We start from the raw sequence: 11,368 nt of genomic DNA on the forward strand, positions 1-11,368 counted from the left end.
AGGAAGAAAAGAAGGGAAGGTGGAGCAGAGGAGTGACCCCCCCCCCCCCCGCCAATCCCCAGCGAGTAGCACAAATTAGTGCAGACAAGGGAAAGGGGGCAGAGCAGCTTCGGCTGGAAAGGGTCAAGGCAATGGTGAGTGCCCTTGGCTCGGGAGGAGCAGAAGTGGCAGGGGGAGCCTGTCCAGAAGGTGGGCTTAGAGGAGGAGGACCTGGCACCGCCTGAAGCTATTATCGTCTGGTTAGAAAATGGAGCGACTATTCTTTTATGACCCAATTTTAACTGTGAGTTCTTAAAGGAGCTAGGGGAGCCAAACTTTAATCTCTAAAGGAGCTTAATTTCTCAAAAAAAAAAAAAAAAAAAAAGCACTTCTCTACAGATAAGTGCAGTGTGTGTGGTTCAAGTCTTAGAATAGAAAAAGTAAGTCAGAGAGCAGGCCAGGGTACGTCACCCGCCCGGAGGGAGCTGTCCTCAGCCAATGGCCTTCACGCCTCCTGGGGTTGACAGTCAGAGGACCAGAAGGGCAAAATGACATCAAGTGATGGCATTCAGCAGAGGGGCCCGGAGGGACTGGGACGACATTTCTCCACAAAAACTATGGTGTGCACACACTTACAAAACACTTAAGTGAACTGGCCCACAACATTTTAAATTAAAATTGTAGGAAAAAAAATCTGGGATATAAAGTCACGAGGTCCACAGGGCTTCCTACAAGACCTAAAAGCAAGGTTTGCCTTGAGGGTCCCTCTCTGGATTGGCACTGTCTGATTTATTTGGTCTTTCTGTTGGTTATTTGAGAATCTGAGCATTTTTAAAGAGTCTAGACCAACATCCTGGGTGTAAGAAACCCTTCGGGGGAAGGTAGCAAGGTATGCTGGTTAGCAGGAAAAGACAGGCAACACATGAGCAGACATTTTGACGAGAAAGGGGAAGTTCAAGTTTAACTCTCATGTTCTTTGGAGACCAGTACAGTGCATGTTAAAAAGGAAATTACAGTCCTGGCTGGTGGCTCAGTGGACAGTGTCAGCCCAGGTTTGATTCCTGGTGAGGGCACATAGGAGAAGCAACCATCTGCTTCTTCACCCCTCCCTCTCTCCCCACTTCTCTCCCTCTTCTCCTCCCGCTGGTGCAATTGGTTTCGAATGTGGCCCCAGACACTGAGAATAGCTCCGTTGGAGCGCAACAGCCTCAGGCACTAAAAATCGCTGGGTACTTGAGCATCAGCCCCAGATACGGTTGCCAGGTGGATCATGGGTGGGTGCATGCTGAAGTCTGTCTATCTCCCCTCTTCTCACCTAAAAAAAAGAAAAAAGAAAAAAAGAAAGCAAATTACTTTTGCTTCACTATTGGTTCAGCTGCTTTAAAAGCGATGAAAACAAGAGTGACTTGGACAAAATCAAAGGCTCATTGTTCTCTCATCTAAAGTCTGAGCTGTCCTGGGTAGTTTGAAGAATGGGGAGGACAACAGATTGGACTTCCTGGTCTGCTCCATGGCTCCCTGGGGTGTCACCCCACTGACCTGGTCCTACTATCCCCACTTAACCTTTCAGCCTGGATAGGAGATGCGGAGGGCAGGCAGCTTCCCTGAAGCAGGACCCTGGGACTGGCCTGCAGCCCTTCCAAACCATCTTATTTGCTGGAACTTAGTCATGTGGCCAAGCTGGCTACAAGGGAAGCTGGGAAATGTAGTCCCACAGGATCATTCTTTACTTACCAGGAGGAAGGAAGGGTGGATTCTAGGGAACCATGCTCAGCAAACAATAGACTATATAAGTCCTTATGAATCAATAAACAAAAATTGTGTGTCATCAAACATCCCTAAGTAGGATACTATGGCTAATAACAACAATTGTGAATATTTCTCAAAGGGAAAAGAATTAACTGATAGCCTTCAGCCCAGGGGCCTCTCTATGGCACCTCCAAGGGCGTCCCAGCCTCTTACAAGTTTGCAGATCCAGAGGGAGCCACCCTTGGTGAACGGGCCCACCAGTCACATGTTGCATGGTCCCTAAGTCCTCTGCTCAGGGCAGCCAAAGTTGTCAGAGGTCCTGGCTATGCCACTACTCTGGCAAAAATCGAGGGGCGGAAGAAGTTTGAAGTGGGTCCCCTCTCCCACTGCATGGCCTGGGTCCCTGGGTGGTACCCCTGGGGCTGCAAAACTCACACTGCCTGCCATCAAAACTGAGTCTTCTGTCCCCTTCCCGCATGTCCTTCTCTGGAGAGGAACCAGACACTGTCTCTCCTCACCCCTCTCTCCATCATTCTCTTCCTACAGGCGTAACCCTAGCTCCCATGGGTGGCAAAACAGACATCCCCATGGGCTTGGCAAGATAATGCAATTAAATGTTAGTTTGTGTTTGTGCCCCTCACCTGGCCCCTTATTTCACTGCAGGCAGGTAGCCAGGTGTGGTGGTGCACCGTTGGGAGAGCACGCCAGAGCCCGTGAGGGTGAGTGAGCGACACCCCGTGGACCACAGACTGGACCTGATAAAGAAGGATGACCACTGTCCCTACACTATTGACACCTCGTCCAGTGCCTTGATTAAAGTCCCATGAGAGTCCCCACAGGCACTCAGGTTTCCACAGTAACTGCAGCGCTGTCCTCAGCTGTCCAGGCAGATGCCTCGCAATGTCAGGAAAGCAGGCTGGCTGTCAGCAGGGGCCAGGTGTCCTGTGACAGCAGGGAGGGAGCACCGAGGCATTGCCCGCATGTCCATGTCCATGTCCGGGGATGACAGCCTGAGGGCCAGGGCAGTGTCCCTGCAAGTTTAACTGCTGCTAAAAATGGCAGCGGAGACAAGGTTTGCAAAGCAGAAGGACATTTAGGTTGAGACTGGCCTCCTCCCCTTTCCCTAGGGCCTGGAGCTGTCTATGAGCTGCGGCCAGCTGGTGCCATTCTGGGGGGCCTGACATTCACATCTGCGCGTCTCACAGAGGGGGCACTTCTGAGGAGATGGACAGATGGACAGATGGAGTAGGGGAGGGGTGGGCAGGGGCCATGAAAAGAAGGAGCAAGGAGCAAGGGACAAGACCTAATGCAGAAGGAAAGCAAGAGAAAAGGAAGCAAGAGAAGATATGGAAAGGAAGGGAGAGAGAGGGAGGGAATGTGGGTGGGAGGGAAGGAGGGAGGGAGGGAGGGAGGGAGGGAGCAGGGGGAGGAGAGAAGGTTGGTTGTCCTGTTAGCTCAGCCTTGGGCTCAGGCTTTACCCATTCAAACTCTTTCTCATCCCAGGTTTTATGGTTAAATTGTATCCCTGCCCCCCCCCCCCAAAGAGGTACAAAGTCCTAACCCCCAGCACCTCAGAATGTGAACTTATTTGGAACAAACGGCCACTGTAGAATTGGAGGTGTAATTAGTTAGGATGAAGGCAGACTGGAGCAGGAGGGACCCTACTCCAATATGGCTGCTGTTCTTTTAAAAGGACACAGAGACAGAGGAAACGGCTATGTGAAGATGGAGGCAGTGACTGGGGCGATGTGGCCACAGCCCAGCAGCGTCTGATGTCAGAGGGAGCGTGCCCTGATGACAGCTTGACCTTGGACTTCTGGTCTCCAGCAGTGTGAGAGGACAGACTGTTGTTCTAAGCTCCCTAGAGTTTGTGGGGCTGTGTCACAGCAGCCCCTGGGACCGGAGACACCAGAGTCTGCGGTGAGGGTGGGAGGCCCTTGAAGAAGTTGACACCACCCTGGAACTGGCTGATTGGGGTCAAAGGTAGATGGATCCCTGGGCATTGAGTAGCCATGGAGAGGGCCCTCGGTGAAAAGGTCACCGTCAGGGAGGGCCTGGGGCAAGGACATGGGCAGGTGACGGGACATTTGCAGTTCACGAGCCAGGAGCAGTGAGCTGACCATGATCTTGGCGGCAGGGTTGCCCCCAGACATGAGGAGAGCCCCTGTCCCTTGTAGTGGCCATGTTTTCAGACTCATCTAATCCCTCTTTATCCTGGCCTCCTTCAGATCTTCCACATCCCCTCTAATGAAAACACTCCCTTCCTCCATAGGTGCATCTGTGACCAGATCTGGAAAATCTTTGGTCATCTATTAAAATCAGAGGCTAAATCAAAGGTAACGGGAGGGGGGGGGATAGGAGTTTCCATTCTTAGCACCTCCCTGGGGGACAGGGAGGGCTCTTCTTCAGAAGTGCACTTGTTGCTTGCAGGAGGTGGGGTGCTTGGGAGAGATGTTCCTCCCCTTCCAAGGGCCAAATGACCACCATTTTATTAGATTCTAATAAGAAAGGTGGGACTGGGAAGAAGGAGAGGAAGAGGGAAAGCCGTCAGCTTCTCCCAGCCAACCGTGAAAATACTGTCTCTTCAGCATGTGGTCAGGAACACAATCCTAGATTGAAAATTCCTGCAAGTTCATCTGGGTGGAAACTCTGACTTCAGGCTATTCAATGTCCTTTCTGTTAACGGTCCCTGCTTCTAAAACGGGTTGGAAGCTTCTGAGCCTCTTCCCTCAGAGGGGGTGAGGTGGGGGTGGGCTGGGGGTGTGGTGACTGTGGAGATCTGGGATGCAGGGCTTTGCAGATGTCAGGGCAAAGCCAGGGGCTGGCATTCTCTCTGTATCAGAAATGCTTAGACTGCCAAAGCTGTTCATACTACAAACAGGATCAATCCAGTTTAGTGTCCCTTCACTCTACCTAGAGCATTCTGTACAAAAATTGACTTGGGGCTGCTTTCCTTGGGCCCCAGCACAGGTCAACTGAATGTGGTTCCTTGGACAATCAGGTGCAGGGATCTGAGTCTTCTCAAATCCCTCAGAGGTGGCTCTGACCCTCTGGGAAGATGAGAACTACTGATCTGAGGTCTGCAGTCAGAAAGTGAAAAGGAGGTGATCCTGGCTGAAAAGGTTCCACAGACCATGCAGCTCCTAGAAGGACAGGCAGGTCCATGGGCCTGCTAAAGCCCAGATTCTATTCCCCTTCTCCTTCCTTGTGGCTTGTGAGCCAACCAGGTCCCCCGGGACAGACAGAGCTGCAAGACTGAAGGATGGGCTGCCAGCTTAAAGCACAGCCCTGACTAGATGGGAGGACACTAGCTACGAAGCCTCTATAAAGGCATTTGTTTCTCCACATGCAAAAAATAGCCTTGACCAACGGGACAGCTGAGGTTCATTCTGTAGTTTGGAAACCATGGTTACCCTGCATGACCAACTCCACACCCGGGCTGCTGTTCTTGCAGGAGCCCCAAACCCTCCAATAACCCCAAACACTTAGCCTGTCCAGGGGTGCCCGTCAGGCTTACAGTAGAGCTGGACTTTAAACGTGGGACATGCTCACTGAACAAACCCTCTGCTCTCACAGTGAGGGCAAGAAGAGGAAATAAATGATGGAAAATCAAAGAGCCACAGAAAATTAACCCACCATGGCCCATAGGCCTCCATGTCAAATACAACATCATAAAACTCTGGGAGAGGACAGGACAAGACCTACCTGACCTTGGGAATGGTGATGCCTTTTTGCAGGCTTGTTTCTAGAGGCATGATCGTGATTAAAGAAAAAAGAAAGTTGATAAATTGACCTCCATTAAAATTTAAAATTTTTCTCTTTGCAAAACAGTATTGAGAGGATGAGAAGACAAGCCACAGACTTGGAGAAAATAATTGCAAAAGGTACATGTGTTCAAGACCTGTTATTCAAAATACACTTGGAACTCTTCAAACTCGACAAGAAACAAACAAGCCAATTGGAAAATGGGCCGAAGACCTCCGCAGACAACTCACAAAAGAGGGTACAGGGATGGTGAACAAGCAGAGGGAGAGGCTCCGGGGCACATGTTATCATGGAAATGCTAATAACAACCAGGAGATACCACTGCACACCTATCAGAACGCCCGAAATCTGAAAATGCCAGCAACACCAAATGCTGGCAAGGAGGTGATTGCTGGTGGAAATGCAGAATGGTGCGGCTGCTGTGATTTCTTACAAACCTGAACAGGACTCTTACTATGTGATTCTGCATTTATGCTCCCTGCTAGTTACCCAAAGGAGCTGAAAACATATGTGCACATTACAAACTGTGCAAGATGTTTATAGCAGCCTTATTCATCATCGCCAAACCCTGGAAGCCACCCAGATGTCCTTCAGCAGGTGAATGGATATGTAAGCTGTGGTCCATCCGGACAATGGAGTGTTACTCAGTGTGAAAAAGAAATGAACCACCAAACCATGGAAAGATAGAGAGGAAATCTAAATGCATATCACTAAGAGAGATAATTGTAGGTGATTGGAACACGAATGTAGGAAATCAAGCAGAATCAAATGCCATTGGAAATTTGGATGAGGGGGTCAGAGATGAAGCAGGAGACCAGCCCATGGGTTTCTGCAAAGCCAATGATGTGTCCATCGCAAACACGCACTTCAGACTACTGAGCTGATGACTGTTACATGGACATCGCCAGATGGCCCGTACAGAAGTCAGGTAGACTATGTCACTGGAAGCTGGCGATGGATCAGCTGCATTCTCTCGGCCAAAACAAGACTCACAAACTGTTAATGTCAAACATTAGAATGCGGCTGGAAAAGGGCCCCCGAGGAATCACAGTGCCGCGTGTAACATGAGTAACACCCCTGACGGGTTTGCCATCCGTGCAGGAACGAATTTGCTTAGGTAAACGTGACAGACTGGAAACCACAACTCTGACCTGAAATGAGAAATATTACTGGGAAAGAATGTGAAGAAGTGCTGGAGGAAAAAAGGGAAGAGAACTCGAGATGGAGGACAGAAGAAACCCTAAACGTTGGTAGAGGCAGGAGAGAGAAACCTAGTCAACGCTTAACTCTCATCTGCTGCTGCCCCTGCGTGGTTACTCCAAGCTCCGGGCTGGCGGAGACGTCACCATTCCCAAAATGCCATGACCCACATGTCATTGCTAGCTCTGTGAGATGCTCTTCCACCTGGAAGGCCCGGCCCTGATTTGTCCTTCTGGTGAGTGGACTCAGCTTAGCCTTGGGGGCCGAGGCTCCAGGTGTAGCCCCAGTGTCCCTCCTCTGTGAAGCTAAGCTTCCCTGTGCCCCAGGCAGGGTCAGCCACACTAGACGGGTGGGGAACTGGCAGGTCTTGGACTCACATGCGCCTGGATGCAGAGCCCACTCCCATCACTTACTAGGTGGGTTAACACATTCTTAAATCTATAGGACAGAGCTAATCATACGACATCACAACATTATTGTGAAAACTAAATAATATGTGCACATATAATTATTCCTGAAACACAAAAGGTGAGCTATTATTAAACTTAGAATTCTGTATGTGAGTTAGGGTAAAGGTAATGTAACTTCACATTATGTTATTATATTATTATCTGTATTACATTATGTTTACTATACTATATATTGTATTATAATATAACATACTCTATGTTATAACTATAACAGAAACATTCTAATAGAACATCTGGGAACAATGGAATGATCTTTATCTTAATAGGGGTTTGGGTTATGTGGATGTAATATTTGTCAAAACTCAATTTAAGATTGGTACATTTCACCATATGTAAATATATCATCAAGAGAAAAACAATTATTCAAGTCTAGTGAATAACAGTTATACCAAAGTTCTTAGAGGAAAGTGTCTAGAATGTACTTTGAATTGTGTCCAAAAAGTAAGAGCTGATAAATGAATAGATGGATGGAAAAATGAATAGATTTGTAATCATTAAAAAAAAAAGTAGAGTGAAATGTTAATGGCAGAATTCAAGCTGTGAGCATAAGGACATCCACTGTACAATTCTCTGAGTTTTGTTACGTTTGAAATTTTTATAATAAAAATAAATTAAACGGCTCCATCACACAATGGTTTTAAAACCGTACTTGTTTTTCTTTTCACCCCTCAAGTGACAGTTTCAGAGAGAGTGCGCCAGGCTGGTGGGCAGTCCTGTCCCATCTGCTCAGTCAGGATGCCAGACTTGTGGGCAGGGACTCAATTTTTTTCAAGTTGTCAAGTCATTGCTCCATCATTCTCTAGTCTCAAGGACACTGTCCTCATCTATGGCCAAAGCTGGACCACTCTGGGTTGGTTCTAAGAGAAAGAAAAGCATGCAGGAGGCCCAGGCCAGCTATAGACTGCATGCCTTCAGTGTGCCTTCCGTTGAGAGAACTGAGTCACGTCACCACATATGACCTCAGAGGAGGCTGGGAAAGGTCTAGCCAGACACTCAGGAAGAAGGGGGGTACACTCTACTTCAAGCTCTTGGAGAGCACCCTAAATTATAGTCGTTTGGAATCCCCAGGCGGCTGCAAACCCCTTGAGGGCAGAAATAGTCTTTTGCACATCTTGGAACTAAACACGAGGTCCGAAATGGGAGAGGTCTGAAAGAAATGTTTGCCAAACGAAACGAATGCTGAAAATAATAAATACAGGAAGGGGATGAAGAATGAATAGTACCTCTTTGGAAAATACATTTCTCTTTGTGTATCTACTTTTATGGGCGGAAGGCAAGCCATCTCCTGATCTTAAAGAGCTGTAATATGTCAGCTCATTCAAATAAAATAGTTTCTTATTAATGTAGGAAGTAATTCTCATCCCTCCTCTTCCCCTATCTTCATGAGAGGAAAGAATTATTATTTTACAAAGTTTACCAAACAACCTTAGATGCCTTGGCAGAGAAATATTTAACCAGATTAAAAATGGGAAGTATTTTCCACATCATTAAAGCCCTCGAGTATCACTGATTTGGATTAATACAATGTGACGTGACATATGAAAATTGTCTACTTATTACAATTGACCCATAAGGCTTTTCCTTGGTTACCATTTTTACAAATTCTACATAAATACTTGGAACTATTTAATTATGTTTCTTCCGTTATACTCTATAATTCTAACTTTCATTAACTCAAATTGAGTTCTTTGACAATCAATCAAAATGATTGGGTTTTTACTGCATGTCTCCTCCATTTAATCTGAGATTTCAAGAAATACAATTCTACTGTGAATGGCATTTATCTCAAGTATTAATTGGACCACTACTGAAAAAAATAGAATAGGTAATCCAATGTTCTCTCCCGTGTTTGATGAATTTGTTTTATAAAGGCTGCAGAACGATCCTTTCCAATTCTCATATCATTTCTTCCAGTACAATTCAGGGGCCTCCTGTTTCTGTATTTACATCAAGACTTCCTCATGCTGCTCTGTGGTCAATAGTGAGTTTCTCAGATTCTTTCAACTGGGTTGCCTGTGTGTACCGTACATACTGGGACTTACTTTCAAGAGACTGATATGCAAATACCATCCCAGAAAGTACAGTGAACTCTGATGGCTCAGGAATTGACTACCGGAAGGAGAACCTCATCAGGATAGGTGTGAGTCTGGGGTAAGTGCCTGAAAAGAAAACAGAGTGCTACAAAAAGGGAGACATTCCTATAAGGAAGGAGGATGGTTTACCCAGGCGTGGGGATGAAGCAGGGAAGGCTGTTTAGAGAGGTCAACGGTGGAAAGAGATTCTCCTAAACATGCGGTGACTAAGAAGAGTCAGGTCAACCAGGACCGAAGTAAGAATAGAATGTCCCCAAGGTCTGGGAAGATTATTCTGAGTGCTTCTCCTAGGAGCTCCAGCCAGGTACCATCATGAGGAGGTTCGGTTTCTATGGTTGCAAAGTCCTCAAATCCCAAAGCCACATGAACTTCTTTTGGTAACAAATTGGGAATCTCCAAGACCATGCTCACTCTGACACCAACTACAAGTGTGAGGGTCCCCAAGAACACCCTCAGGTACAATGATTTGCTAGAAGGACTCATAGAACTCAGCAAAGTCATTGCACTCATGGTTACAGTTTGTTACAGAGAAGGGATACAGACTGAAATCAGCCAAGGGGAGAAGGGGAGGGTTTAGGACTCATCAGACACAAGTAGTACCAAGAGCACCTCTTTCTCCAGGATCTGACATGATGCACAGTGATGTGCACAGAGTATTAGTAACTAGGAAGCTCAAGCCTTTGGTGTTCAGAGTTCTACTGGGGCTCAATCAGGTAGACATGGTTGGCCATCTGCCTGGCTGACAGTTGTCACCAACCCCTCTGGAAGTCAAGTTGAGACCATGTGACCCAAGGCCCCGCCCCCCACCATAAATCACATTATTAGTACAAACTCTGTCATGGCCTCCAAATAAACAGAGGCAGGGAATCTCAAGGACAGAGGGTTACTCAGAAGCTGAGGGCAGAGGTCACATTTTTCTTTGGGCAAGGTAAATCCTGTACTGCACAGAGTGGTCATTCTTGATTGGGGGGGTGGCTATCCCACAGGGAATATCAAAGGGTCAAATCTGTGACAGGACCAGACAGAAACTCAACTGCCTTGGTAAACAAGGGTCCATCTCAGGGCTATCACAGGAGATAAAGTCCCAAAGTCTGGACAAGGAAGATGAACAGACATGAAGAAGAAGGTCAGACCCAAGGATGAGATACCAAGAGCTTGTTCTCAGTCAGTGTTTGTCCTGGGAAGCTTGGATGGGTCTGCCTGGTTAAAAATTCAGGACTGGAGTGATCCAACTGAAAAGAAAATTCTTTTTAATCCAACTGAATAGGTCAGTGGTTCTCAAAGTGTGCGCCGGGGCGCACTGGTGTGCCCTAGAGGATTTCCAGGTGCACCCTACGGTATTCCAGAGAAATATGTGCCTGTTGGGGACCAAATAACCAACAGAGTTTTTGGAGTTTAGATTTTTGGGGGATAGAGGTGTGGGGAATTGGCTGTAAGCTGAAAGTCTGCCCAACCCCCCACCTCACTTGCCTGATTAGGTTGCAAAAGGCTGTAAAGCTGTGGTGCTGGATTGTTTACACTACCCTCCATGTTCCCTGGAAAAACTGGAGGCTAATTTCTTCTACCCTTTGTTTGGTGTCAAGTTAAGATGATATGTATGGTGGGGGTTTTCTGCTCTCAACACAACTAAGAGTAAAAAGAGAGAAATTCTTCAATGTATTGACAAGGAAATGAGAGTTTGCCTTTCAAATAGATGCCCAAACATTGAAGAAATCACTAGGACACATCAGGCTCATGTTTCTCATAAACACAAGGATGAAAAAACTTAACACATTTGTGCCAGGACCTGCTGAATTTACTAAATCTTACTAAGAATATATCTATATCTATATATCTATATCTATAGATATATTTATATCTATAGATATATATATATAAAAAGATAATTTTTTTGTTACTTTTTTATTTTTTAACCCCTCTTTCTTATGAATTCTAAAAAGCATAACTCAAAAAAATGTAACATAAAAATGTTTTTTAATGTCAGAATAAATTTGTCGTGTTTATTTTGTTTAATTACCATAAAAGCACACTGGGACTTTATATTTTTTCTTTAATATTTGACTTATTATAACATATTTCTCAGAAATTTGTATATAGTGTGCCTACAATTAT

General features: G+C 46.3%; 1 long non-coding RNA gene across 1 annotated transcript; it reads left to right on the forward strand.

Moving 5' to 3' along the window:
- The first annotated feature begins 3,345 nt into the window (after positions 1–3,345).
- LOC136323157 (uncharacterized) lies at positions 3,346–7,777 on the forward strand. The gene is made up of 3 exons (XR_010728925.1): positions 3,346–3,711; positions 4,001–4,064; positions 5,560–7,777. It is a non-coding gene; the product is annotated as an uncharacterized lncRNA (long non-coding RNA).
- The last annotated feature ends 3,591 nt before the right edge of the window (positions 7,778–11,368 follow it).

The sequence above is a fragment of the Saccopteryx bilineata genome, chromosome 2 (assembly GCF_036850765.1).
Source record: "Saccopteryx bilineata isolate mSacBil1 chromosome 2, mSacBil1_pri_phased_curated, whole genome shotgun sequence".
NCBI classification, from domain to species: Eukaryota; Metazoa; Chordata; class Mammalia; order Chiroptera; family Emballonuridae; genus Saccopteryx; species Saccopteryx bilineata.